This window comes from Pinus tabuliformis, chromosome J, assembly GCF_031772625.1.
Source record: "Pinus tabuliformis cultivar Carrire ecotype Pingquan chromosome J, CPIR1, whole genome shotgun sequence".
Taxonomy (NCBI): domain Eukaryota; kingdom Viridiplantae; phylum Streptophyta; class Pinopsida; order Pinales; family Pinaceae; genus Pinus; species Pinus tabuliformis.
This window is the reverse complement of record NC_142295.1, coordinates 220,992,801-221,019,972: the sequence shown is the minus strand read 5'-3', so window position 1 is coordinate 221,019,972 and position 27,172 is coordinate 220,992,801. Positions and strand designations below refer to the sequence as shown.

The window sequence follows — 27,172 nt, the reverse complement described above, 5'->3', positions numbered from 1 at the left end:
GCATACATAGTAGAGATGCAACTATGCAGGAAGTGCAAGGGCATAAAATCAAGTCATTCATGCTCATGAGGCCATGCCTTACACAACACCGAACATATATCTATTGGACCATTTCTTAGATAAAATGGATGCGTAGACCCACCATCAAGGTATGCATCAATGAAAACTTGAAGAAGACCCTCATATAAAATAATAGGTCAATAAGTATAAAGGAGGAGGAAATCATCAATATTACCACATTTCAACATAACCAATGCTAATGAAAACTTGTAATCAACGTATCACCATGCTGCAATAAGAAAGAATTCCCATGCTAAATATTGTTGTGACACAACTAATATCCATACAAGTTATCAGAGCACCTTTAAACATTAACAAAACACATTAGTCAATCTTGTAAGTAATACTGACACAGTCATATCTCATGCACAATAGAACCATTTCAAATCATAAATGTAGCACACATCCATTATCATGGAAAATACATGAGGAACACTTATCTTGTAAGTTTTTGGGCAACTAAGTATGGGACTACAACTCTCCACCCAACCATAGATAACCACAACCAGTTGTCACTTGCAACTATCAGCACCGAGCTAGATTCCAAAGACTAAGGGGTCCTCTGCTCAAGGGTTGAAACACAACGTTCAGTTGCTCCAGGGACTCCAAAGATCTTTCCACCTCCACCCTCCAACTGAGTTGTAAGCAACAAAATGCACAAGGATATTAGAGACTCGCTATCTCCACCCTTCAAATATCAACAACGTGGTTCCACCCAATATGGGGACTCCAGAACCAAAACATAATTAAACACACAACAAGGAATCCATCCAAAAATCTTGTAGTATTTTTTCCTGGAATAATTCCTCGACCCCAGCCCTTTGAGATTTGTTTTTAATCACCGTCTCCTCCCTCTGTCCATTAGGGACTCAACTTCTCTTGCCAACCAAAAGTTATCTCCCTCTTGTCTTCTCAACATTCTTCTCTTTCATGCTCTTTCTTGATGCCCCCTCGAAGTTCCCTTCTCTTCTTTATTTTTTCCAATGCCTTTCCCCACAACTCTTATACTCCTCTTGGATATCGCGCTCTCTAATGTCACGCTTCCTTCAATCTTGCAGAAAAGAACCTTCCCATCCTGTGGGGTTGCGCCATGTTCCACCCGTCCCCCCCCCCCCCCTTTTCTTGTATGTTAATCATACTCCAACGACCCACTCTTATCTTACGTGCTCTGGGCATAACTGCTCAACAATGTTGTCCTCTCTTACTTGCATTTTTCTCTAAGGAAGCATGGCCCTTGTCCTCTTGTCCAACTTCCTCTTAATGGCATGATCCAACTCATTTAAAATGCATACCTACCAGCCTCCTAGGTTGTCATAATAATTAACAATCCCAAGCAATTACCCTCCTCAGCCTTTGGAATCCATGTCCCATAACTTAACCCATATTTATTTTAGAAAAATATTTTCATTGCATTCATGGGTGCAACAATTGGGGCTTTCACAAACCATCCCCCTTAGAGGAACACCATCCTCGGTGTTTTTTGTCCATATGCAACACAAAAGGCATGTTTAAGAAAAACACATACTATTTATGGAGCTTTATATACATAGCTCTATATAGTATTTACAATTTTATATACATTTTCTTAAACCAACAAACATAAAAGGATATGCTTCTCTCATTAAGTCAACCATTTCCCAAGTGGATTCCTCAGGTCCAAAGTGCCTCCACTGCACTTTGACTTGCTCTATTACTCGATTTCAGAGTGTGATTCTCCTAAGATCTAGGATGCAGAGTGGCTTTAGCTGGAACTCTCCCTTTAATTCCACCTGTAGGACAAATTAATCAATCACATGATTAGAATCTTGCACATATGTTTTAGGCAAAGAAACATGGAAAACATCATGGAATTTTACTTATGGAAGTAAGGCCAACCTAATCCTTTCAAGGATCTCAAAATGTGCACAAAACTGTGGTGCTAGCTTGGCACACGACCTAATCTTTAAGGAGATTTTCTTGATTTTAATCCACAAATGAACATGTTCCCCAACTTGCAACTCTTTATGTACCCTATGTTGGCCCACATATATTTTTTCATGTTTTGTGCCACCTTCAAATTATGTCTAGCATATCACACCCAATATGGACCATGTTCAATGGATCATTCCAACAAATAAGAGTATTGCAACTCCTTCCATTGAGTGCCTCGAATGGGCTCATTTTTTGGATTCCTGGTACACATTGTTGTATGCAAAATCTACAAAAGGAAGATACTCTTCCCACTTCTTGGTTTGTTGCATCACATACATCCTCAACATGTCTTCAAGGATTCTATTTGTCCTTGTCATTTTCCCATATGTTTGTGGATGATAAGTCGTACTGAAGGCCAACCCTTTTCCCAAACTTGCAAACATTTCCTTCCAAAACTTTGAAGTGAACTTAGTATCTCTATCTGAGATGATTTTCTTAGGGATTCCATGCAACCTCACAATCTCCTTTATGAAAATTTGAGCCACCTTACTAGCTGGATTGGTGGATTTGACTGCCACAAAATGGGCCACCTTACTCAACTTGTCAATTACCACCATAATTGCATATGATGTCTGAAGGTTCTTGTCAAACCGGTAATGAAATATTACTTCCCATTTTTGTTCCGAAATTGGAATGGGATGCAATAGTCTTGTTAGATGTCTACACTTAACCTTTACTTGCTAGCATTATATGCATTTAGCAAAAAAAATTAGCCACTTCCTTCTTCAAATTAGGCCAGTAATAAAACTTTTTTATGGTCGTAAGAGTCTTTTGATATCCTAGATTGCTTAAATATGGTTTCTCATGGAACTCTCTCTTTATAAGCCTCTTTAAATCATCATTGTTTGGTACGTGGATTTTGTTCTTGAATCTAACTATGCCATCATTTTTGAGATGATATTCCTCATCTTCACATTCTTGTTGTATCTTTTCCTTCACTTGCTAATATTTCTCATCCTACTATCCAACATTTTTTATCATTTCCACTATGTCCACTTCGTAGGATCTTATGGCTTCCAGAGGATTCAATTGAATCCTACTATTGAGTGCATCAGCAACCCGATTTTCTTTGCCTTTGATACACTTGATTTCAAAGTCGGACTCACTAAGCATGGCCAACCACATAACTTGTCTTGCAGTCAACTTAGGTTGATCAAACAAATATTTGAGTCCACCATGATTTATCATGATCTGTCGAGGAGATAATGCCTCCACATCTTCAATGCATGAATAATAGCAGCTAAATCTGGATCATGAGTGGCCTAATTTACCTCATGCTCATTTAATTTTCACAACTCATAAAAAACTACTTTACCTTCCTGCATCAAGACTCCACTGAATCCTTCCTTGCAGGCATTTGTGCACACCAAAAATCTTTGTCTGAATCTACAATTCTTAACATAGGTGCATTAGTGAGAAATTGTTTCAATTGCTCAAAGCTTGTTGCACATTCAACTATCCACTCGAACTTCCTTCCTTTCCTTTGCAAGGATGTAATGGGTTGGCCTATCTTGGAGAAGTTCTTGATGAACCTCATGTAGTAGCCTGCCAATCCCATGAATGATCTAACCCCATTCACATTCTTCGATGTTGGCCACTCCATTATGGCCTTGATATTTTATGGATCAACTGATATGCCCTCCTTGGAGATGATGTGCCCCAAGTAATGTATTTGTGATTGGAAGAATTTACACTTACTAAGCTTTGCGTAAAGCTTGTGTTCACTCAACAATTGTAACACTACAGACAGGTGCTTTTCATGCTTTTCTTTAGTTCTTGGGTACACCAATATGTCATCAACAAAAACAATGACAAAGTTGTCAAAATAATGAAGAAACACACTATTCATTAGGCACATGAAAGTGGTAGGGGCATTAGTAATCCCAAATGGTACCACTAGAAACTCACAGTTTTCGTACCTCATCTAAAAAGTAGTTTTATGGATATCTTCTTCTTTGATGCGCACTTGATGATACCATGAACTCAAATCGATATTGGAGAATATTGTTGCTTCCCTTAGCTTATCAAATAGGTCATTAGTCCATGACAACAAATACAGATTTTTTATTGTCACTTTATTTAAGTTCCTATAATCAATACAGAGTTGGAGAGTTCCATCCTTTTTATTCACAAATAACATTGGAGCTCCCCACAATGACAACTTGGTCATATGTAACCTTTGTCAACCATCTCCTTAAGCTACAATTTTAAATCAACTAGCTCCAACGTACTCATTTGGTATGGTGCTTTAGATGCTGGTGCTACTCCAGGCACCAATTCAATAGAGAAATTGACTTCCCTATGAGGAGGTAAACATGGTATGTCTGTTGGAAACATGTCCTCATTTTGCTACAAAACTGAATACTACTTCAACATCTCGATTTATTCTTTCCCAACAAGGTCACTAACTTCCTTATTGTTGGAAATTTGCACAACAATTAATTTCCAACCCTTCCAGCAACTACATTTATCTTGCATTTTTGTGATTAGCCTCACTGAAATTGGCTTTCGCTTGCCTTGAATTTTTTTTCTTTCTCCAGCATCGTCCAGGCATTCAATTTCTTTTTCAAAGCAATCAACCTTAGTTCTATGCATATACAACCAATCTATGCCCAATAATATGTTGTACGCACCCAATAGCTGTAAATTTAAATGTGTTGCCGTGGGCATGCCATTGAGCTTAAATGCACATAATTTCACCCAATTATTAATTTTCCTCCTTGTTCTTATCACCTATTGAACTAACCATGGCTCTACGTGCAATTATTTAGATTATTTGCATTTTTCCACGAGCTCGTAGTTAGAACTGGGGTCAATTAAAATGGAAATAAATTTATTACACAACTTGCCTTCCATCTCAATGATGGATGCTTGGTGGTATGCCTAGCGATTGTCCATGACTGCATAAATTATGAGCAAGCTCTGTGCTACATCACCCACTATATGAGCTTCACGTGGATTGTAAATCTTTGGCCCTATGTTTCTTTGGCATGGGAAGTCCCTTTTTTGGTGGTTCTAACCATAAAACCAACATCTTCATTGCTCTTTTGTCTTAGCTATGCATTGATATGTTGTTAGTTGTTGCACATGGCCTTTAGTAACTCAGTCAAATTTCTATTTAAATCAACTTGTCTCGGATGGGTGTGTGCGTTCTTTCTTCTCCACAATTTTCTTGGGTCATTTCTTCTTATTTCCAACATCACTCTTTACTTTCAATCGCTTTTAATTTGTGGCCTACACTTTTCTTGCTCATAACATTGTTTCAATTTCTTAATGGCATCATTAAATGTTTGAGGTTCCAGGAATTCAATTTGATCTTTGAATGTCATGGACAACCCACTAATAAATCTCTAGATCTTGGCCTTCTCATCTTTAAGTTATTACAAATTACCTGTAATTAATATAGAGTTGGAGCGTCCCACCCTTTTTCTTCACAAATAACACTGGAGCTCCCCACGAAGGCACACTTGGACATATGTAACCTTTATCAATCGTCTCCTTAAGCTACAAATTTAACTCAACTAGCTCCAACGTACTCATCTAGTATGGTGCTTTGGATGTTGTTGTTGCTTTAGGCACTAATTCAATAAAGAAATTGAATTCCCTGTGAAGAGGTAAACCTGGTATGTTTGTTGGAAACACGTCCTCAATTTGTTGCAACACCGGATACTTCTTCAGCATCTCATTTTCTTCTTTCCAATGATGTAACTAACTTCCTTATTGCTGTAAATTTGCACAATAATTAATTTACAACCCTTCTGGTAACTACGTTTGGCTTGCCTTGTTGTGATCAACCTCATTGAAATGGCTTTTGCTTGCCTTGCAAAATTTTTATTTCTCCAATATCGTTCAGGCATTCAAATTATTTTTCAAATCAATCGACCTTAGTTTTGTGCATATACAACCAATCCATGCCCAATAATAAGTTGTATGCACCCAATGGCAGTAAATTTATATGTTTTGTTGTGGGAATGCCAGTGAGCTCAAATGCACACAGTTTCACCCAATGATTAATTTTCCTCTTTGTTCCCTTCACCAATTGAACTAACCATAGATCTGTGTGCAATTCTTTAGTCAATTTGCATTTTTCCACGAGCTCCAAACTGATATAGTTGTAGTTAGAGCCAAGGTCAATAAAAATGGAAATAAATTGATTACATAACTTACCTTCCATCTCAATGATGGATGCTTGGTGGTTTGCCCGACGATAGTACATGACTGCATGAATTCTAAGCAAGCTCTGTGCTACATCACCCAATGTATGAGATTATTCGGAACTATAAATTTTGGGCCATGCGTTTCTTTGGTGTGGACAATCCTTTTCTGGTGGTTCTCATCATAGATCCAACATTTTCATTGCTCTTTTGTCTCATCTATGCGTTGATCTGTTGTTAGTTGATGTGCATGGCCTTTAGTAACTGGGTCGAATTTATGTTCAAATCAACTTTCCTTGGCTAGGTGTGTGCCTTCCTTCTTCTTCATGATTTTATTGAGCCATTTCTTCTTATTTCCAACACTACTCTTTGGTTTCCAATCACTTTTAAATTTTGGCCTACTTTTTGCCTGCTCATAGTAGTGTTTCAATTTTTATGGTGTTATGTTCCTATACCAATAGGTGTCATATATCATGATTGACTTGGTTTAGCTCTGAAATATGTACAAACCTTTGCTTTCTGCAAATGTTTTCCATATTTGTAAAAAAAATCAAAAAAATTAAAAAATGTAAAGAGGGTATGCCCTAAAAGAAAAATCAAAGGGAAAAAAGAATGAAAAAGTCAGAAAAAAAAAAATGAACCCCAAGAAAAATAAAAAGAACATGAAAGTGTGCAAGTCAAAATGCCACTACTATTTCACTTTTTGTATAAATGATTGTGTGCAACTTGTTACCTATGCCACAATCCATGGTAACCAAATAGTTTAATCTTGGTTATTCCATGTTTTGAATTTCATGCTTAGAGGTAGAGATAAAATCTGACCAAACTGTTTAATCTTGGCAGATAAGTAGATAGGTGGAGTGAATAAAATGAGCTCAAAAGTTTAATCTGAGCCCTTGGATGTAATAAGGTTAGACTTAGTTAGAATACTATTGTAAAATAAAAGAAAAGGTTTTGATAAGGGTTTGCCAGTTTAAGTGCACCCTAATAAAGGAAGGAAAAATGGTAGGATAAGTAGGTAAGGTAAGTAGATGAATGGTTGCAGAATTATATATGATGAATGATTATCCAGATATCAAGTCATATACTTTCATCATCAAAAGCACTTAAAGATATGGTTGACAATGAAGACATTTACATCATAGACAAAAATCAAACTAATTAACCTCCTCACTCATTTTTCCCTAAATTTTACTAATTTCCCATAAGTACTAAAGGCACCAACAACCTGAAAGTTAAAAGGGCTCAGAGCATTTCTCTGACTTCTGGAGGGACCAGACCCTCGGCCCAATAACTTGTAAGGTCTAAGTGCTAAAGCCCTTCATAAAAATTCACCCCTTCCATAATTCATTCATTCCCTTCAAAGCCATTTCCAAGGTAAAATCACTCTTTTACTTGGGAAAAATTAATGGTTCCTCATAAAAACTCCCCAAACACATTTTAGCCTAAGTCCTAATGTTGGATGATGAATGTATTTTCGGAATCATTTACTTAGCGCATGGTCATATTAACTTTAACTTGTATTATATTTAACTCCTGAAAAATAAACCCCTTTCCCATATATTTAATTAAAATCCCAAATGTTAAATATCCCGCCCCATGGTTTGAAAAATAAACCATAAATTAAGTTAATTAAAGTTGGATTAATTAATCGAACCGTGATTAATTAAGAGCCAAAACCCCTTGACACGTTAAAAAAGGGATTAATTAGTCATCTGGATTAATTAATAGCCTCTCTGCCAATACAATCACCCCCGATATCATTAAAATTATTAATCCTTCATTCATCCAATCATATCATCCCCGATATAATTAAAGTCAATATAATTATGTTGATTATGCCATTGGGCCCCTCCATTAACTCCCTAACACTTTCTGCCACCGACTGTCGTTCGATCTACCCTCCCTCATCCAACGACTCTCACTCATATCGCGTGGGCCTTTTGGTCGAATGTTAACCACGCGATATAAGTTGTTTTGACTTTTTGCCGATGCTACGTGTCATTCAATTTGTGGCATCGCGTGACCCTCTGCCAAAACCACCAACCTCCCAAAAGTTGTGTGATGAAAACCATTACCGCTCCCGCTTACCACCTCCGCTAAACGACAAAGTGTCCCATCGATTAATTAAACCAACTGTCGTTTTCCCATTTACCCACCAAAATCCATTGACTTTGTGCATAAAAACAAAAATACTCATTGTTTTCCCTTTTTACCAAAAAAAGAAACTTATGCCTGCCATGCACGCACAGAATACGTCCAGATCAGCAACTTACTCCCAACCGCCAACCACCATCAGTTGTTGAACTCTAGGCCACTGCAAACTACTGTGCGCACCCAACAAAGCATTCACCACAGCCATTTGTCCCCTCAGTCGACCATAAACAGGTATTTACCACATTTCCTTCTCAGAAACGTTGTTTTTGTACTGAAACCTCCATTAAATTGCTCTAAACTCAAGTGATTCAGTACAATTAAGCTGTTTCTTAGCTTCAAGGATTCCACAAGCACCTGTTTTATCTAAAATCTTTGAAAACCCCACCTTTCTTCCTTTAATACAAAAGAACCAACGATGGAGGTTCCTGTTGCCCTAAATGTCACGCCAATCACTACTCCCCACAGGAATTTGGACCACCTTCCCTTGGCCGATAAAGACTTTCAAATCAAGGACCTTACTTTCGATGGAACCCCCTTGAAGCTACACTGCAAGTATCAGGACAATTATCTGAACAATGCTGATAGAATAGGTCTTTGGCAGTCAAACCTACCTAAATATCAATTCCCCACTGTCCATATTTTCCCAAACATTGTCCACTAATGCCATGCAAACTATGACCCCAATCTGAGAGCTATAATGTCCCCTGACAAGAAAGTCCTTTTCACCATTACAGCTGATTCTATAAATGAAATGTCGCAATTACAGCCTGGCCAGGACCTCACTCCCCTCTCCATTACTGATTTACTTGAGAAATCTTCAAGGCTGTCTAGTTCTGAAATTAACCAAATCTGTCAGACTTTCATGGAAGAAAAATACAGGCCAAAACACCCCCCTCCTTACAGGTCAAGCTTCTTTACAAGTCTGCGCAAGGATATCATCACCATGATTACTTGCATTTTGGGTTTTACTACTAATGAGTATGTAGATGAGTTGAACTTAGCCTACATGTCTATTTTTACCTCTGGTCAACCTCCTGCAGCCAAATTTGACTATACTACATTCATTGCTGATAAGATGCATGACCAATTCATGAAATTAGAGAATGAGAGGGTATTTAAATATTCTTCAGTCCTGTATCATCTTTTCCTCTACTACCAATCTGATAAATTCCCTTTCTCTGTACAAAAGCTTGACACTAGAGGGAACCCCAGGTCAGTCATCTTCTGGACTTCCATTTTTCACAATTCACCTTCTTCTCCCTATCCTTATACACATTTTATTGATCAATTTGTGCATCCTATAACTACTATGTTGATAGGAAGCTCCCCTCCCAGAATTAGTGATGATATTAAGAGAATTCTTCAGTTATCCAAGCAATACAAGGTTGTGGACTGGTACTTGTACCAGAACCACACCGAGATCAGAATTTATGGGTGTGAGCTGCCTCCCTTTAAACTGCCCAAATACCTTCCCATGCGATTATTTTCCCTGGACTACTACAGGCAAATGATTAATTCTGATGAAATCCACTTTATGAAGGCTAAGAAGAAAGCTCAACTAAGGATAAAGGATCACCTAGGCCCATTTATTTGCAACAACAGAAAGGTAGGGAAAGAGGTAGAGGAAATCCTTGAGAGATTGAGATTGAAAAAGAGTTTCATATGGCATTATGATCCACATAGTTTCATACGTGACAGAAGGCAAAAGAATAAACTATCCCCCTACATCCATCATAGAATTCCAGAGATAGAACCATATGCAAATAAAAAAGAATGGGTGGAAGGAACACTTATAGAACAAGATAGTGAACAAGTTGAATTAGAAAATGTTATGAAAGATTTGGAAAAAAGACTTGATCTGGATTCCTTTTAACAGGTGCCTGAAGAATCTTCACAGAGACCAACACAGGAGCATAGTGCACAAACATCAGGACAACCTGAGACTTCAGGACAGGGAAAATATTTAGGGTCACAGAGCATCTCTGAGGAGTTGACCCAGACTAATACAAACATGGGCAACCCTCCAGTATTACAGACCCCTCTTAATGAGGAGAGAATTCAAAAAAGAAGTAGGAATGAGGCCAGCCCCTCTACAGTGCCATTGGACCAAGTATATGTGAAGAGGCAGAGATTGAATCCTCTGTCTGAAGAAGAATATGAAGAGACGAGAAGTGACACAGTACAGACAACATTAGCAGGGGAGACACCATCTACCTCTCAAACATAGGCACTAAGCAGGCAGCAAAGTGTAGAAGTGTCATCACTAAAAATAGCTTCAGAGCAGAGCGAGGACTTGAAAGAAAAGTACAAAGAGATTAAAGCTAGAAATGAGAAGCTCAAAGATAAAACCTATGCCCACTATCTGAAAATGGCTCCTACAAATCGGACAAGGTTGATGTCGGCCTTTGACATCAAAGAGGGAAAGATGGAGACGAGTTTTTTGAAGCCAACAGTACCACAGCCAAAGTCCATGGTTGATTATTTGAAAACAAATTTTGAAGTTCTTGCCAAAGACATCCACCCAATTGATCAGATGAAGCTCCATAAGCAAACAGGTGAGATGGTCTATTCCACATTGACCAGTACATCGATCACTGCTCATTAATTGCAGAATTCTCTGAGTGATACTACAACATAGTTACAGTTGGAGAAAGCATCTTCTTAGGCTAAGGGAACCATGATAAAATCATTGGAAGACCTGGTGATTGAGTTGGGACATGATCCCAAAGATGTTAAAGCAGCTGAAAATTTGATAAAGAAAAAGAATGAGGACATTACTGCACTCAGGAAACAACTTAAACTCCCTCCCCTCATACATCCACAAAATGCAGAATTAATTGAGAAAAAAAATGAGGAAGAACTTATGGACTTGATCCTTAAGTTGAATGAATAGTTGAAAGAAACAGAGCAAGAACTAGGAAAAGATTTGCAGTCCAAACAGGTTAAGCCGATCACCATTCCTCAAACTGTAATACCCATGGTTTCTGCAATAGTGCCATCTACTATTGCAACATCTTTGGCACCCAACATTCCCCTAGCAATAGCCCTGCCAGCAACAACAACAACAAGTACATCAGAAGCAGCAGTAACTTCAACAAAGCAAATAGAGGACTTAATAAAGTCCATGGAGGAAATGAAAATCCAAGCAACTGAAATAAAGAAACTAAAAGAAACAGTTACCAGCTTGGAAAGAAATTATGAGCTATCACAGATTAATTACACTGAAGAAGAGAGAAAAAATAGAAGAATGACTGAAAGAATCAAGACATTAGAGCAGGACTTAACATTGGAAAAGCCTTTGAAAGATATTAGACAGATTTTATGGACCAATATCATTGATTCTATCAATGATATTTGGTCTACTATTCAGATCATTTTTGAACAAACTGAGTTAGTTAAACTAGCTACAGAGGCTATACAGAAGACCAGGGAAGAATTGGGAGAGAAACCTGAAGAGGCAACCCAATTGATCAACTTCTTGAATAGAAAAAGCAAGCAACAACTAGAACAATGGGATATCGAGGATCGAACTGGTACTATCCTTGAAATTAAGAAAGTTCTTACTAAGAAGAACTTAATGCTGAACCTGGAAAGAAGATGTCAAAGTATTCAAGAAGACATAGATGATTTTATGGTAAAATATGACATTCTAAGAGATAAAGGACTTCCAAGTCCACTGGTCATAAATGACAAGCTAATGACTCATGAGGACTACATTGAGAAACTACACAAACAAGCCAAAAGTCAAGCCAACTCTTCCACAGTGAAAGCACTACCTACAGGAAAAGTGTTGTATGATGGTTTGGAAAATCTTTTCTATATTGAGCATGAAGTGAAGCACCTATTCACAGTCCAGCCCAATTTTGCAAAATACACTGAAGCTGACGAAATATACAGGAAATTGATCAGGATGAAGATACCAAATGAAGAATGGTGGACCAGCATGACCGATATCCTATAATTTACTATGGTAACTCTGAGGTAAATAGAAATATTTACTAAGGTAAAGGTTGGTAAACAGGTAAAGAGTATCAGGAACAGATAAAGAGTATCAGTAGGGAAAAGTAAGCAAAGATCCAGCACACAATTACTAAAGCAATAGCAAGAGGCAAATCCAAGTGACCTCCATCTCATTCATAAATAAAGGGACAACAGCAATCAGTCTTACATATATCTCTATCTTTCTGTAAAAGATATTTTGTATTGCCTAGAGTAAATTTCATATGGTTATGAGATATTTTTGATGTAATTTTTGTATAAATACTTCTCCATTCGAAGTATTGTGGGTGGATTCTATAACATCTCTATAAATCTATGCTATCAAGCCGAGAAAACTTTTGTACTCAAAATTGGATTTTTGCTGGAAAAGGAATGAAAGTTGAGGACATTTCATCAGATTCTTGTGCAGTATAATTACAAATAAGTATTCTATCCTCATGATTTGAGGTGTTTTCTATATGTTTCGATGTTTCATGCATCTTAAATCTAAATGGTAAAATAGTCAAAGTGTATCAAAATTAGCTTTATTGCTCTCTGATATCAACAGTTTACCATTTCTATGTTTTCTTCTAAACTATTTTGATAAAGGAATTCTTAACTGCTCCTCTATCCCTGTAGTTTTTCTCTAATAAGTCCCTGGTATAGGATTCTTAATTGCCCTCTGCTAGTTGACCTATCTTCCTTTCCTCTTTCTAATCCTAACTTGAGGATTCTTAATTTCCCTCTAGTTTTGAGAAGAAATATCATCCATTCAAGCCCCAAAGTTTGTTTTTATTCTGCTATCCTACCTGTTGAACTCATACCTCAACAATTTGACTTAATCCAGTGAATTATCCTTGATTGACTCCATATCCCAATGGCCTAAAAGCCTAGTTTGCCCATTTGTTTCAGAACTCCACCACTCTCAAACAAAACAACCTCACCGAACATTAATACTAGCCTAAATTCTTTTCAAACATAGCTAAATCAAAAAGAGAGAGCCCTCTCTGAGTATAGATCAGCTAGGATATGTACTTAAAAGATTTGTTTGTAGTTACCTTGGATATTTTCCTTCTTTTGATAACTTCTAAGGAAAATCTGAGTGATAACATAGTGGCGACTCCACTGGGGAAGAACTAGTCCTCAGTTGAAACAAACCTTTAAGAAACCTCAAAAGCTTAATTTGAAGTATCTTAAAGGAGTGATAGAAGTTATTTAAAAAATCCATTAAGAATAGCATTGAAAGGCTCGAAATCTGGCTTCAGGAAGAACTCATTACACCAGGGCTAACCCTGATCCAAATCCTCCCCCTGTGTTTGAAAATCCCGACTTGATTCCGAGAATCCTTAGAGGACAAGAAAGTTTATTGAGCCCCAGACCTTTGTTTAGATCACAATCATGTCCTGTTGAGTGGCTTTTCCTAGAAGATCTTCCTTTTAACGAACATTTTGAACTCTCTCTGTTTAGAACCACATCTAACAATGAACTATTGGACCTAGTCCAAGATCCAGAATTCCTCAGAGAACTTGAAACCCAACGAGCCAATTTGTCAATTGATCGATATCTGCAAAATTCCACTCAGTCATCTCTTACCACCAATAGAACACCTAAACTTTCTGAAACTACTTCTCTTTCTGCTAGTTCATCATTATTCCCTCACTCTTCTGAAATCCATTCCACCCCTCCCTTCATCCCTTCACTTCCTCTCCCACCAATCATCACTCAACATCCCACCACTACCTCTAGTTCTTCCTCCACAACCCAAACACCTCATGTTACCCCAACTCCCATTCATACTACTACCCAACCTAGAATCATGGCCAATAGATATGCTCCCCTTGTGATGCCTGCTCCCCTAGGTGCCATGACTCAGGAATATCAAAGTAAAATTACTACTTTTGATAGCACTGGAACCTACATAGCTCAGCAGCACACTAAGAAAATGACTGACTATTTTGAGATATATGAAATTGACACAGTTGACGTTCAAATGAGAATTTTTGTTCAGAGTCTAACTGGGGAAGTTAGAACATGGTTTATATCTTTATCCCCCCAAAGTATAGATAGTCTAAGAATTCTCTACCAACAATTCTTGAATAGGTGGGAGAAAAGGAAGGACCCCTTGCAGACTTTATCTGAATATGAGAACCTTAAAAGGGGACCTCATGAAACCATTCAGGACTATTGCACTAGGTTCAATAGTGTTTATAGTGACATTCCACTCGACCTTAGACCCCCACCTGGTTTAGCCCTGATCAAATTTCCTGATGGATTTGATTTAGATATGGCTTTCCAGTTAAGAGAAAGGAACCCCCCACTTTGGAAGAAATACAAAGTGTAGCAATAAGTGTTGAGGCTAACCTACTTTCCAAAAGAACCAAAGCTAGGAACGAAAGAAGAATGCCTGCAAAAGAAGAGAATACACCCTTTGAACAAAAGATGGATGCTATAGTTAAAGGAATGGATAGATTGTTGGACAAAGTTGAAACAATTGAAAGAAAATCTCCTTGGGATGGCCAACAGGCTAATTCAGGGAGAAATCCTAGCTTTATAAAAAAATCAAAACCAAAATGTTGGAAAGAATATTCCTGACCAGAATATTACACCACCTTTCCAAGAAAACTATTTAGAGGCCTCCCACTCTGAAGACCCTGGACAAAGAAATTTAATAGGTCTAGATGATGGGGAAGATGTCTTCCTAACTCAAGACGACCAGGAGTCCCATATATTGCAACAATTCCAAACCCAAACAGGAGAATGATTTGATTTCAGACAGGGATATGACTCTGCTATTTTTGAGGTACATAAGCAGTATAATTTAAGAAGCAGAAAAAGTACTGATGCCCCAGAACCAAACCAAAAAACAGGTCCTAATCAACCTAAAAAGGGTAAAACAGTTCCAGTGACAAAAACACTTCAGATCCTTTCTAGAACAAATCAAAATCCTCCCAGCCCCACCATAGAAGATGTGTCTGATAATCAACCCAATAATGAAAAACCTTCCACTTCATTTCCCTCCAAGGAAACAGTAGAAGAGTCTTCAAAGATCGGATTAGAAAAATCAGCAAAGAATGTCCCAAATCCTAAAAGAGAAGAAAACATAGAAAACACTACTGCCAGAAATCCAAAAGTTCAAACAGACAAACTAATCCTGCCCTTTAATCTTGGAGCAGAGGTGGCCAAGCTTAAAATTTCAGTTCCTTTGACAGAACTGGTAAAACATGATGCTTACAAGTCTCAAATAAACAAATCATTAAAAATCACTGAAAATGAAGACTCTGCAAATCTCTTTGATGACCGTCTCGAGTTGATTTTTGGCCCTGAAGTAAATGGGAAACCAATGGAAGGAGGGATACCACCCTTCTATGTCAGTCTCAATTTCCATGACAAGATTTTGCATAATGCCATGTTTGGCTCTAGTGCCTCGCACAATCTCATGCCCAAGTCTGTTATGGAGAAACTCAACTTAGACATCACTAGACCCTATAGGGATTTATTTTCCTTTGATTCGAGTCAAGTGAGATGTTTAGGACCTATAAAGGATTTGTGTGTCTCTTTGGTTCAGTACCCTGCCAAAACTATATTCATGGATATAGTGGTAGCAGACATTCCACCCAAGTATGGCATGCTGTTGTCCAGATCCTGGGGTGCCAAACTTCAGGGGTCTCTACAATTAGACATGTCATACGCTACCATATCTGTTTTCAGACAACCAAATAAACTATATAGAGAAACTTTAATGAAGTATGTAGTGAGTAGTCAGGAGAGACCTCAAAAATTTCCTATTTACTCAGTGCATTCTGATATGGATTCCTTTATTCTCTATAATGCATAAACTAATCCAGAAGATACTCCAAATGATATGGCATTTAGAGTTTGATGGTTCAGTAAACAAATTAGGTGCAGGAGCAGGAGTAAGGATACATAACCTAGAAAATGATCATGCAGAGGGACATGCCTATAGATTAAATTTCAAATGTACAAAGAATATGGCAGAATATGAAGCACTCATGCTAGGCCTCAAGCTAGTCAAAAGATTAGGAGCTATAAGGGTATCAATTATGGGAGATTTTGAACTGATAGTTAAACAGATTAAAGGAGTTTACATAACCAGAGACCCTAGGTTAGGACTGTACAGAGGTACAGGTGTAGAAATCCTTAACACTTTTTAAAAAACCAAGCTTGCAACCATTCCTAGAAAACATAACATGCAAGCTCATAGCCTGGCTATGTTTGCCAGCACCTGCAAATTGCCTTTTCAGCCCAATCACCAGTATACTGCTGAGGTTAGGCACAGGCCAGCTATACCTGATAATCTTAAGAACTGGCAAGTTTTTGAAAACGATAAGCAGATTAATCACTTTCTGACATTAGATGAAGAATTTGCTAGCATTAATATAGATGTAGACATAGTTTCAGATTTTGATCACACTAATGAGTTAGACATTAACAAATTGGAAGAAAAATCAATAAACATGCTTCACCCTACTAAATTCATAAAAACAGATATTCAGGACTTAAAGCAAATGGATATTGATGAAATAATTGATGATGAAACTGAAGTCATAAATCTCAAAGATAACCAATTACCCAAGGGATTAACTCCTTTGGAGGACTTATTTGACTCCAATGATATTCCTAAAAAGCCTAAGATGGAGCCCTTGAAAGCAGACATTGAAGAATGCAACATAGGAACTCAAGAGAATCCTAAGCTGATAAAATTGTCTAAATCATTACCCCTTGATGAAAAGCTGAAATATATTGAGCTAATGAAAGAATTCCAGGATGTTTTTGCCTGGAGTTACGAAGACTTAAAATCCTATGATACCAGTATTATACAACACACTATCCCTTTGAAAGAAGATCAGAAACCTTTTAGGCAAAAGCTAAGAAGAATTAATCATGTTTTATTACCTTCCATTGAAAAAGAGGTCAAACGACTGTCAGAAGCAGGAATCATTGCCCCCATTAGGTTTTCAGATTGGGTATCTAATCTTGTCCCTACAAGAAAGAAAACAGGAGAAATCAGACTGTGTGTTGACCTTAGAAACTTGAACAAAGTCTCACTCAAAGACAACTATCCCTTACCTAAAATGGATCACATACTACAAAGGGTAGTAGGTTCTACAAGGATTTCACTTTTAGATGGATTCTCGGGTTACAACCAAATTTTAGTCCATCCTGATGACCAAGCAAAAACTGCATTCACAACACCATGGGGCACCTTCATGTATGTCAAAATGCCCTTTGGATTGAAAAATGCAGGAGCCACCTTTCAAAGGGCAATGGATATTGCCTTTGCAAAGGAAATCCATGATTTCCTAGTTATATACCTTGATGATATTACAGTGTTTTCAAAATCAGATCAACAACACCTGGATCATCTCAGGCAAGTTTTTCTTAAATGCAGAAAATATGGCATCTCTTTAAACCCAAAGAAATCTTTATTTGGGTTGGAAGAAGGAAAACTATTAGGCCACATTATCTCTAAAGATGGAATCCGGATTGACCCAACTAGGATTGAAGCTATCTTGCAAATACCTCACCCAAGAAACATTAAAGAACTTCAGGCATTTTTAGGGAAAATAATTTTTTTAAGAAGATTCATCTCTAACTTAGCTGAACTAATTAGATTATTGAATAACATGTTGAAAAAAGATTCAACTATTAAGTGGACAATAGAGGCTAAAAAATCATTCGAAGAAATAAAATTAGCCTTAACTCGAACACCAATCCTTACAAGCCCAAAATTTGACAGAGACTTCATTATCTTTTCCTTTGCATCAGAACACACCATAGCTGTAGTCTTACTACAAAAGGATGATCAAGGATGTGAAAAACCAATAGCCTTTTTCAGTAAAGCTCTTAGAGATGCCTCATTAAAGTATAAAATAATGGAGAAACAAGCTTTTGCTTTGGTAAAAGCTATTAAGGATTTCAGAGTGTATATTTTGTATTCTCATGTAATAGCTTATGTTCCCAATGCTGTAGTCAAAGACATCCTGAAACAGGATGGGGTTGATGGCAAGAGGGGAAAATGGATAGCTACTATTTTAGAATATGATTTAGAGATAAAACCTACCAAGTTAATTAAAGGTCATGGGTTGGCCAAACTTATGGCAGAAACAAATTGCCAAGCCCTAGACATAAATCTTATTGCAGAATTGGATAACGAACAGGAGATGGCGACTCCACAGATCATCCAGCCCTTTCTAGATTCCCCCTGGTACGTTGATATTATATATGTTCTACAAAACCTGCAGGCTCCTCTAGGGTTATCAAGAACTAAGAGTAGGTTTTTGAAAATGAAAACTTCGAAATTTTGCATTATGGATAATACTTTGTTTTGGAAAAATCATGAAGGTATTTTGTTGAACTGTTTATTAAAAGAAGAATATGACAAAGTACTCCAAGAATTTCATGCACGGGATTGTGGTGGACATCTCTACAGGAAATCAACTGCTCACAAAATTCTAAGAGCTGGATTTTACTGGTCAACCTTGTTTGCAGATGTTAAAAAATTTGTAACTTCCTGCCGTAAATGCCAGATCTTCGAAGGCAAAATAAAACTTTTACCCCTGCCTTTGAAACCTATTTCCACAGAAAAACCTTTTCAACAATGGGGTCTTGACTTCATTGGAGAAATCCATCCACCCTCTTCTGCTCAGCATAAATGGATACTCATTGCAACCGATTACTTTACCAAATGGATAGAAGCTATTCCCTCTAGACAAGCCATTGATACTGTAATAATAGGTTTTGTAGAGGCTAATATTCTATCTAGGTTTGGTTGTCCTAACAAAATCATCACGGATAATGCTGCAACCTTCAAGTCAAAGAAAATTATTGGTTTCTGTCACGAGTATAACACTTGGTTATTCCACAGCTTACTATCCTCAAGGGAATGGACTTGCATAATCCTCCAATAAAATTATAATGAATATTATCAAAAAACTATTGGAAGACAATAAGAAAACTTGGAACAAGAAATTAACCAATGCTTTGTGGGCAGATAGACTTACAACTAAGAAATCCATTGGAACCAGTCCCTATGAGCTAGTATATGGGATGGAGGCAGTTTTCCCCTCATCTTTAGGAGTTCCAGTCATGAAATTACTTCAAGAAGCCCAAGTGGAACCAAATGATATACAGAGGAGAATTAACCAGACTATCCATTTACAGCAAACCAGGGAGGAAGTATACAACAGAACCCAAGTACTGCAAGAAAAACTTAAGAAGATATTTGACAAAAGGACCAAAGCAGAAGACTTCTATCTGGGAGACAAAGTGTTAAAGTGGGATTCAAGAAGAGAGGACAAAGGGAAACATGGGAAGTTTGACTTCCTGTGGAAAGGTCCATACATAATATATGCCTTCAGAGGAAATAATTCATATTTTCTTAAAGAATTAGATGGTGCAGAGATCGAAGGAGGACCAGTTAATGGTCGAATGTTAAAGCACTACATTGACCCAATTTACTAATTTTACCAGTTCAGTTGTACATACTATATCCTTCATAATGTTCAGTGTTGATTGGATGGTAATTTTGGAGTTGAAGCCCGAAGAGAAGGCCCTAAGCTTCAAAATTGTTACTATCAGTAAATATCAATAAAGCAATAAGATAAAGGAGATTTGCAGAGCACAATCAAAGTCTTTCAAAGGCCATTGATCTACAGTTCTTAACTTTCCACCAGGAAAAGCCACCCCATAAGTGGAGCCATTGTTATGTCCCTATACCAATAGGTCTCATATATCGTGATTGACTTGGTTTAGCTCTGAAATATGTACATACCTTTGCTTTCTGCAAATGTTTTCCATATTTGTAAAAAAAATCAAAAAAATTAAAAAAAATGTAAAGAGGGTATGCCCTAAAAGAAAAATCAAAGGGCAAAAAGAATGAAAAGGTCAGAAAAAATAAAAAATGAACCCCAAGAAAAATAAAAAGACCATGAAAGTGTGCAAGTCAAAATGCCACTACTATTTCACTTTTTGTATAAATGATTGTGTGCAACTTGTTACTTATGCCACAATCCATGGTAACCAAATAATTTAATCTTGGTTATTCCATGTTTTAAATTTCATGCTTAGAGGTAGAGAATAAAATCTGACCAAACTGTTTAATCTTGGCAAATAAGTAAATAGGTAGAGTGAATAAAACAAGCTCAACAGTTTAATCTGAGCCCTTGGATGTAATAAGGTTAAACTTAGTTAGAATACTATTGTAAAAGAAAAGAAAAGGTTTTGATAAGGGTTTTCCAGTTTAAGTGCACCCTAATAAAGGAAGGAAAAATGGTAGGATAAGTAGGTAGGGTAAGTAGATGAATGGTTGCAGAATTATATATGATGAATGATTATCCAGATATCAAGTCATATACTTTCATCATCAAAAGCACTTAAAGATATGGATGACAATGAAGACATTTACAACATAGACAAAATTCAAACTAATTAACCTCCTCACACATTTTCCCTAAATTTTACTAATTTCCCATAAGTAATAAAGGCACCAACAACCTAAAAGTTAAAGGGGCTCAGAGCATTTCTCTGACTTCTGGAGGGACCAGACCCTCAGCCCAATAACTTGTAAGGCCTAAGTGCTAAAGCCCCTTCATAAAAATTCACCCCCTCCATAATTCACTCATTCCCTTCAAAACCATTTCCAAGGTAAAATCACTCTTTTACTTGGGAAAAATTAATGGTTCCTCCTAAAAACCCCCCAAACACATTTTAGCCTAAGTCATAATGTTGGATGATGAATGTATTTTCGGAAGCATTTATTTAGCTCATGGTCATATTAACTTTAACTTGTATTATATTTAACTCCCGAAAAATAAACCCCTTTCCTGTATATTTAATTAAAATCCCAAATGTTAAATATCCCGCCCCATGGTTTGAAAAATAAACTATAAATTAAGTTAATTAAATTGGATTAATTAATCGAATCGCGATTAATTAAGAGCCAAAACCCCTCGACACGTTAAAAAAGGGATTAATTAGTCATCTGGATTAATTAATAGCCTCTCCACCAATACAATCACCCCCGATATCATTAAAATTATTAATCCCTCATTCATCCAATCATATCATCCCCGATATAATTAAAGTCAATATAATTATGTTGATTATGCCATGGGACCCCTCCATTAACTCTCGAACACTTTCCGCCACCAACTACCGTTCGATCTGCCCTCCCTCATCCAACGACTCTCGCTCATATCATGTGGGCCTTTTGGTCGAACGTTAACCACGCGATATGAGCTGTTTTGAATTTTCATCGATGCTACGTGTCATTCAATTTGTGGCATCATGCAACCCTCTGCCAAAACCACCAACCTCCCAAACGTTGTGCAATGAAAACCATTACCGCTCCCGTTTACTGCCTCTACTAAACGACAAAGTGTCCCATCAGTTAATTAAACCAACTGTCGTTTTCCCATTCACCCACCAAAAGCCATTGATTTTGTGCATAAAAACAAAATACTCATTGTTTTCCCTTTTTACCGAAAAAGGAAACTTATGCCTGCCATGCACGCACAAAATACGTCCAGACCAAAAACTTACTCCCAACCACCAACCACCATCAGTTGTTGAACTCCAGGCCACTGCAGACTACTGTGCGCACCCAGCGAAGCATTCACCATAGCCATTTGTCCCCTCAGTTGACCATAAACAGGTATTTACCACATTTCCTTCTGAGAAACCCTATTTTTGTACTGAAACCTCCATTAAATTGCTCTAAACTCAAGTGATTTAGTACAATTAAGTTGTTTCTTAGCTTCAAGGATTCCCCAAGCACCTATTTTATCTGAAATCCTTGAAAACCCCACCTTTCTTCCTTCAATACACAAGAACCAAGGATGGAGGTTCCTGTCGCCCTAAATGTCACGCCAATCACTACTCCCACAGGGATTTGGACCACCTTCCCTTGGCCGATAAAGACTTTCAAATCAGGGACCTTACTTTCGATGAAACCTCCTTGAAGCTACATTGCAAGTATCGGGACAATTATCTGAACAATACTGATAGAATAGGTCTTTGGGAGTCAAACCTACCTAAATATCAATTCCCCACTGTCCATATTTTCCCATATATTATCCACCAACGCCATGCAAACTATGACCCCAATCTGAGAGCCGTAATATCCCCTGACAAGAAAGTCCTTTTCACCATTACAACTGAGTCTATAAATGAAATGTTACAATTACAACCTGGTCAGGACCTCACTCCCCTCTCCATTGCTGATTTACTTGAGAAATCTTCAAGGCTGTCTAGTTCTGAAATTAACCAAATCTGTCAGACTTTCATGGAAGAAAAATACAGGCCAAAACACCCCCCTCCTTACATGTCAAGCTTCTTTACAAGTCTGGGCAAGGATATCATCACCATGATTGCTTGCATTTTGGGTTTTACTGCTAGTGAGTATGTAGATGAGTTGACCTTAGCCTACATGTCTATTTTCACCCCTGGTCAACCTCCTGCAGCCAAATTTGACTATGCTACATTCATTGCTGATAAGATGCATGACCAATTCATGAGATTAGAGAATGAGAGGGTATTTAAATATTCTTCAGTCCTGTATCATCTTTTCCTCTACTACCAATCTGATAAATTCCCTTTCTTTGTACAAAAGCTTGACACTAGAGGGAACCCTAGGTTAGTCATCTTATGGACTTCCATTTTTCACAATTCACCTTCTTCTCCCTATCCTTATACACATTTTATTGATCAATTTGTGCATCCTGTAACTACCATGTTGATAGGAAGCTCCCCTCCCAGAATCAGTGATGATATTAAGAGAATTCTTCAGTTATCTAAGCAATACAAGGTTGGGGACTGGTACTTGTACTAGAACCACACCGAGATCAGAATTTATGGATGTGAGCTGTCTCCCTTTAAACTTCCCAAATACCTTCCCATGTGATTATTTGCCCTGGATTACTACAGGAAAATGATTAATTCTGATGAAATCCACTTTATGAAGGCTAAGAAGAAAGCTAAACTAAGGATAAAGGATCACCTAGGCCCATTTATTTGCAACAACAGAAAGGCAGGGAAAGAGGCAGAGGAAATCCTTGAGATATTAAGATTGAAAAAGAGTTTCATCTGGCATTATGATCCACATAGCTTCATCTGTGACAGAAGGAAAAGGCATAAACTATCCCCCTACATCCATCATAGAATTCCACAGATAGAACAATATGCAAATCAAAATGAATGGGTGGAAGGAACACTTATAGAACAAGATAGTGAACAAGTTGAAGTAGAAAATGTTATGAAAGATTTGGAAAAAAGACTTGATATGGATTCCTTTGAACAGGTGCCTGAAGAATCTTCACAGAGACCAACACAGGAGCATAATGCACAAACATCATCACAACCTGAGACTTCAGGACAGGGAAAAGATTCAAGGTCACAGAGCATCTTTGAGGAGTTGACCCAGACTGATACAAACATGGGCAATCCTCTAGTATTGCAGACCCCTCTTAATGAGAAGAGAATTCAAAAAAGAAGTAGGAATGAGGCCAACCCCTCTACCATGCCATTAGACCAGGTATATGTGAAGAGGCAGAGATTGAATCCTTTGTCTGAACAGGAATATGAAGAGACAAGAAGTGACACAGTACAGACAACATTAGCAAGGGAGACACCATCTACCTCTCAAACACAAGCACTAAGCAGGCAGTAAAATGTAGAAGTATCATCACTAAAAACAACTTCAGAGCAGAGCCATGATTTGAAAGAAAAGTACAAAGAGATTAAAGCTAGGAATGAGAAGCTCAAAGCTCAAACCTATGCCCACTATCTGAAAATGGCTCCTACAAATCAGACAATGTTGATGTCAGCCTTTAACATCAAAGAGGGAAAGATGGAGATGAGTTTTTTGAAGCCAACAGTACCACAGCCAAAGTCCATGGCTGATTATTTGAAAACAAATTTTGAAGTTCTTTCCAAAGACATCCACCCAATTGATTAGATCGAGGTCCATAAGCAAACGGGTGAGATGGTCTATTCCACATTGACCAGTACAGCCATCACAGCTCATCAGTTGTAGAATTCTCTGAGTAATACTACAACACAGTTACAGTTGGAGAAAGCCTCTTCTCAGGCTAAGGACACCACGATAAAATCATTGGAAGACCTGGTGATTGAGTTGGGACATGATCCCAAAGATGTTAAAGGAGCTGAAAAATTGATAAAGAAAAGGAATGAGGACATTGTTGCACTCAGGAAACAAGTTAAACTCCCTCCCCTCATACATCCACAAACTGCAGAATTAATTGAGAAACAAAATGAGGAAGAACCTACGAACTTGATCCTTAAGTTGAATGAACAGTTGAAAGAAATAGAGCAAGAACTAGGAAAAGCTTTGCAGTCCAAACAGGGTGAGCCGACCACCATTCCTCAAACTATAATACCCATGGTTTCTACAATAGTGCCATCTACTATTGCAACATCTTTGGCACCCAACATTCCCCTAGCAACAGCCCTGCCAGCAACAACAACAGCAAGTACATCAGAAGCAGCAGTAACTTCAACAAAGCAAACAGAGGATTTAATAAAGTCCATGGAGGAAATGAAAATCCAAGCAACTGAAATAAAGAAACTAAAAGAAACGGTTACCAGCTTGGAAAGAAATTATGAGCTATCACAGATTAATTACACTGAAGAAGAGACAAAAAAATAGAAGAATGATTGAAAGAATCAAGACATTAGAGCAGGACCTAAAATTGGAAAAGCCTTTGAAAGATATTAGACAGATTTTATGGACCAATATCTTTGATTCTATCAATGATATTTAGTCTGCTATTCAGATAATTTTTGAACAAACTGAGTTAGTTAATCTAGCTACAGAGGCTATATAGAAGACCAAGGAAGAATTGGGAGAGAAACCTGAAGAGCCAACCCAATTGATAAACTTCTTGAATAGCAAAAGCAAGCAACAATTGGAACAATGGGATATCGAGGATCGAACTGGTACTATCCTTGAAATTAAAAAAGTTCTTACTAAGAAGAACTTAATGCTGAAACTGGAAAGAAGATGTCAAAGTATTCAAGAAGACATAGGTGATTTTATGGTAAAATATGACATTCTAAGAGATAAAGGACTTCCAAGCCCACTAGTCATAAATGACAAGCTGATGACTCATAAGGACTACACTACACAAACAAGCCAAAAGTCAAGCCAGCTCTTCCACAGTGAAAGCACTACCTACAGGAAAAGTGTTGTATGATGGTTTGGAAAATCTTTTCTATATTGAGCATGAAGTGAAGCACCTGTTCACAATCCAACCCAATTTTTCAAAATATACTGAAGCTGACGAAATATACAGGAAATTGATCAGGATGAAGATACCAAATGAAGAATGGTGGACCAACATGACCGATATCCTATAATTTACTATGGTAACTCTGAGGTAAATAGAAATATTTACTAAGGTAAAGGTTGGTAAACAGGTAAAGAGTATCAGTAGGGAAAAGTAAGCAAAGATCTAGCACACAATTACTAAAGCAACAGCAAGAGGCAAATCCAAGTTTCAACCTCCAGCTCATTCATAAATAAAGGGACAGCAGCAATCAGTTTTACATCTGTCTCTATCTTTTTGTAAAAGATATTTTGTATTCCCTAGAATAAATCTCATATGGTTATGAGATATTTTTGATGTAATTTTTGTATAAATACTTCTCCATTCGAAGTATTGTGGGTGGATTCTATAACATCTCTGTAAATCTATGCTATCAAGCTGAGAAAGCTTTTGTACTCAAAATTGGATTTTTGCTGGAAAAGGAATGAAAGTTGAGGACATTTCATGAAATTCTCGTGTAGTATAATTACAAATAAGTATTCTATCCTTGTGATTTTAGGTGTTTTCTATAAATTTTTCAATGTTTCATGCATCTTAAATCTAAATGGTAAAATAGTCAAAGTGTATCAGAATTAGCTTTATTGCTCTCTGCTATCAACAGTTTACCATTTCTATGTTTTCTTCTAAACTATTTCGATAAAGGAATTCTTAATTGCTCCTCTATCCCTGTAGTTTTTCTCTAATAAGTCCCTGGTATAGGATTCTTAATTGCCCTATTCTAGTTGACCTATCTTCCTTTCCTCTTTCTAATCCTAACTTGAGGATTCTTAATTGACCTCTAGTTTTGAGGAGAAATATCATCCATTCAAGCCCCAAAGTTTGTTTTTATTCTGCTATCCTGCCTGTTGAACTCATACCTCAGCAATTTGACTTAATCCAGTGAATTATCCCTAATTGACTCCATATCCCAATGGCCTAAAATCCTAGTTTTCCCATTTGTTTCAGAACTCCACCACTCTCAAACAAAACAACCTCACCAAACATTAATACTAGCCTAATATCTTTTCAAACATAGCTAAATCATAAAGAGAGAGCCCTCTCTGAGTATAGATCAGCTAGGATCTGTACTTAAAAGATTGGTTTGTAGTTACCTTGGATCTTTTCCTTCTTTTGATAACTTCTAAGGAAAATTTGAGTGATAACATATGACATCATTTAATGTTTGAGGTTCCATGAATTCAATTCGGCCTTTAAATGTCATAGGAAACCCACTGATAAATCTCTAGATCTTAGACTTCTCATCTTTAAGATATGTAAAATTGCCTATAATCAATACAGAGTTGGAGCGTCCCATCCTTTTTCTTCACAAATAACACCGTAGCTCCCCACGATGACACATTTGGGCGTATGTAACATATTTCAATCATCTACTTAAGTTGCAATTTTAACTCAACTAGCTATGATGTACTCATTTGGTATAGTGCTTTAGATGTTGGTTTTTCTCCAGGTACCAATTCAATAGATAAATTGACTTCCCAAGTTAACTCC

The 27,172-nt window shown here is 37.3% G+C and overlaps 1 pseudogene; it reads right to left on the bottom strand.

Annotated features, from left to right (window-relative positions):
- The window catches only part of LOC149226492 (putative polygalacturonase), a 40,106-nt pseudogene extending 15,219 nt beyond the window's left edge, over nucleotides 1-24,887 (bottom strand).
- Nucleotides 24,888-27,172: the final 2,285 nt, after the last annotated feature.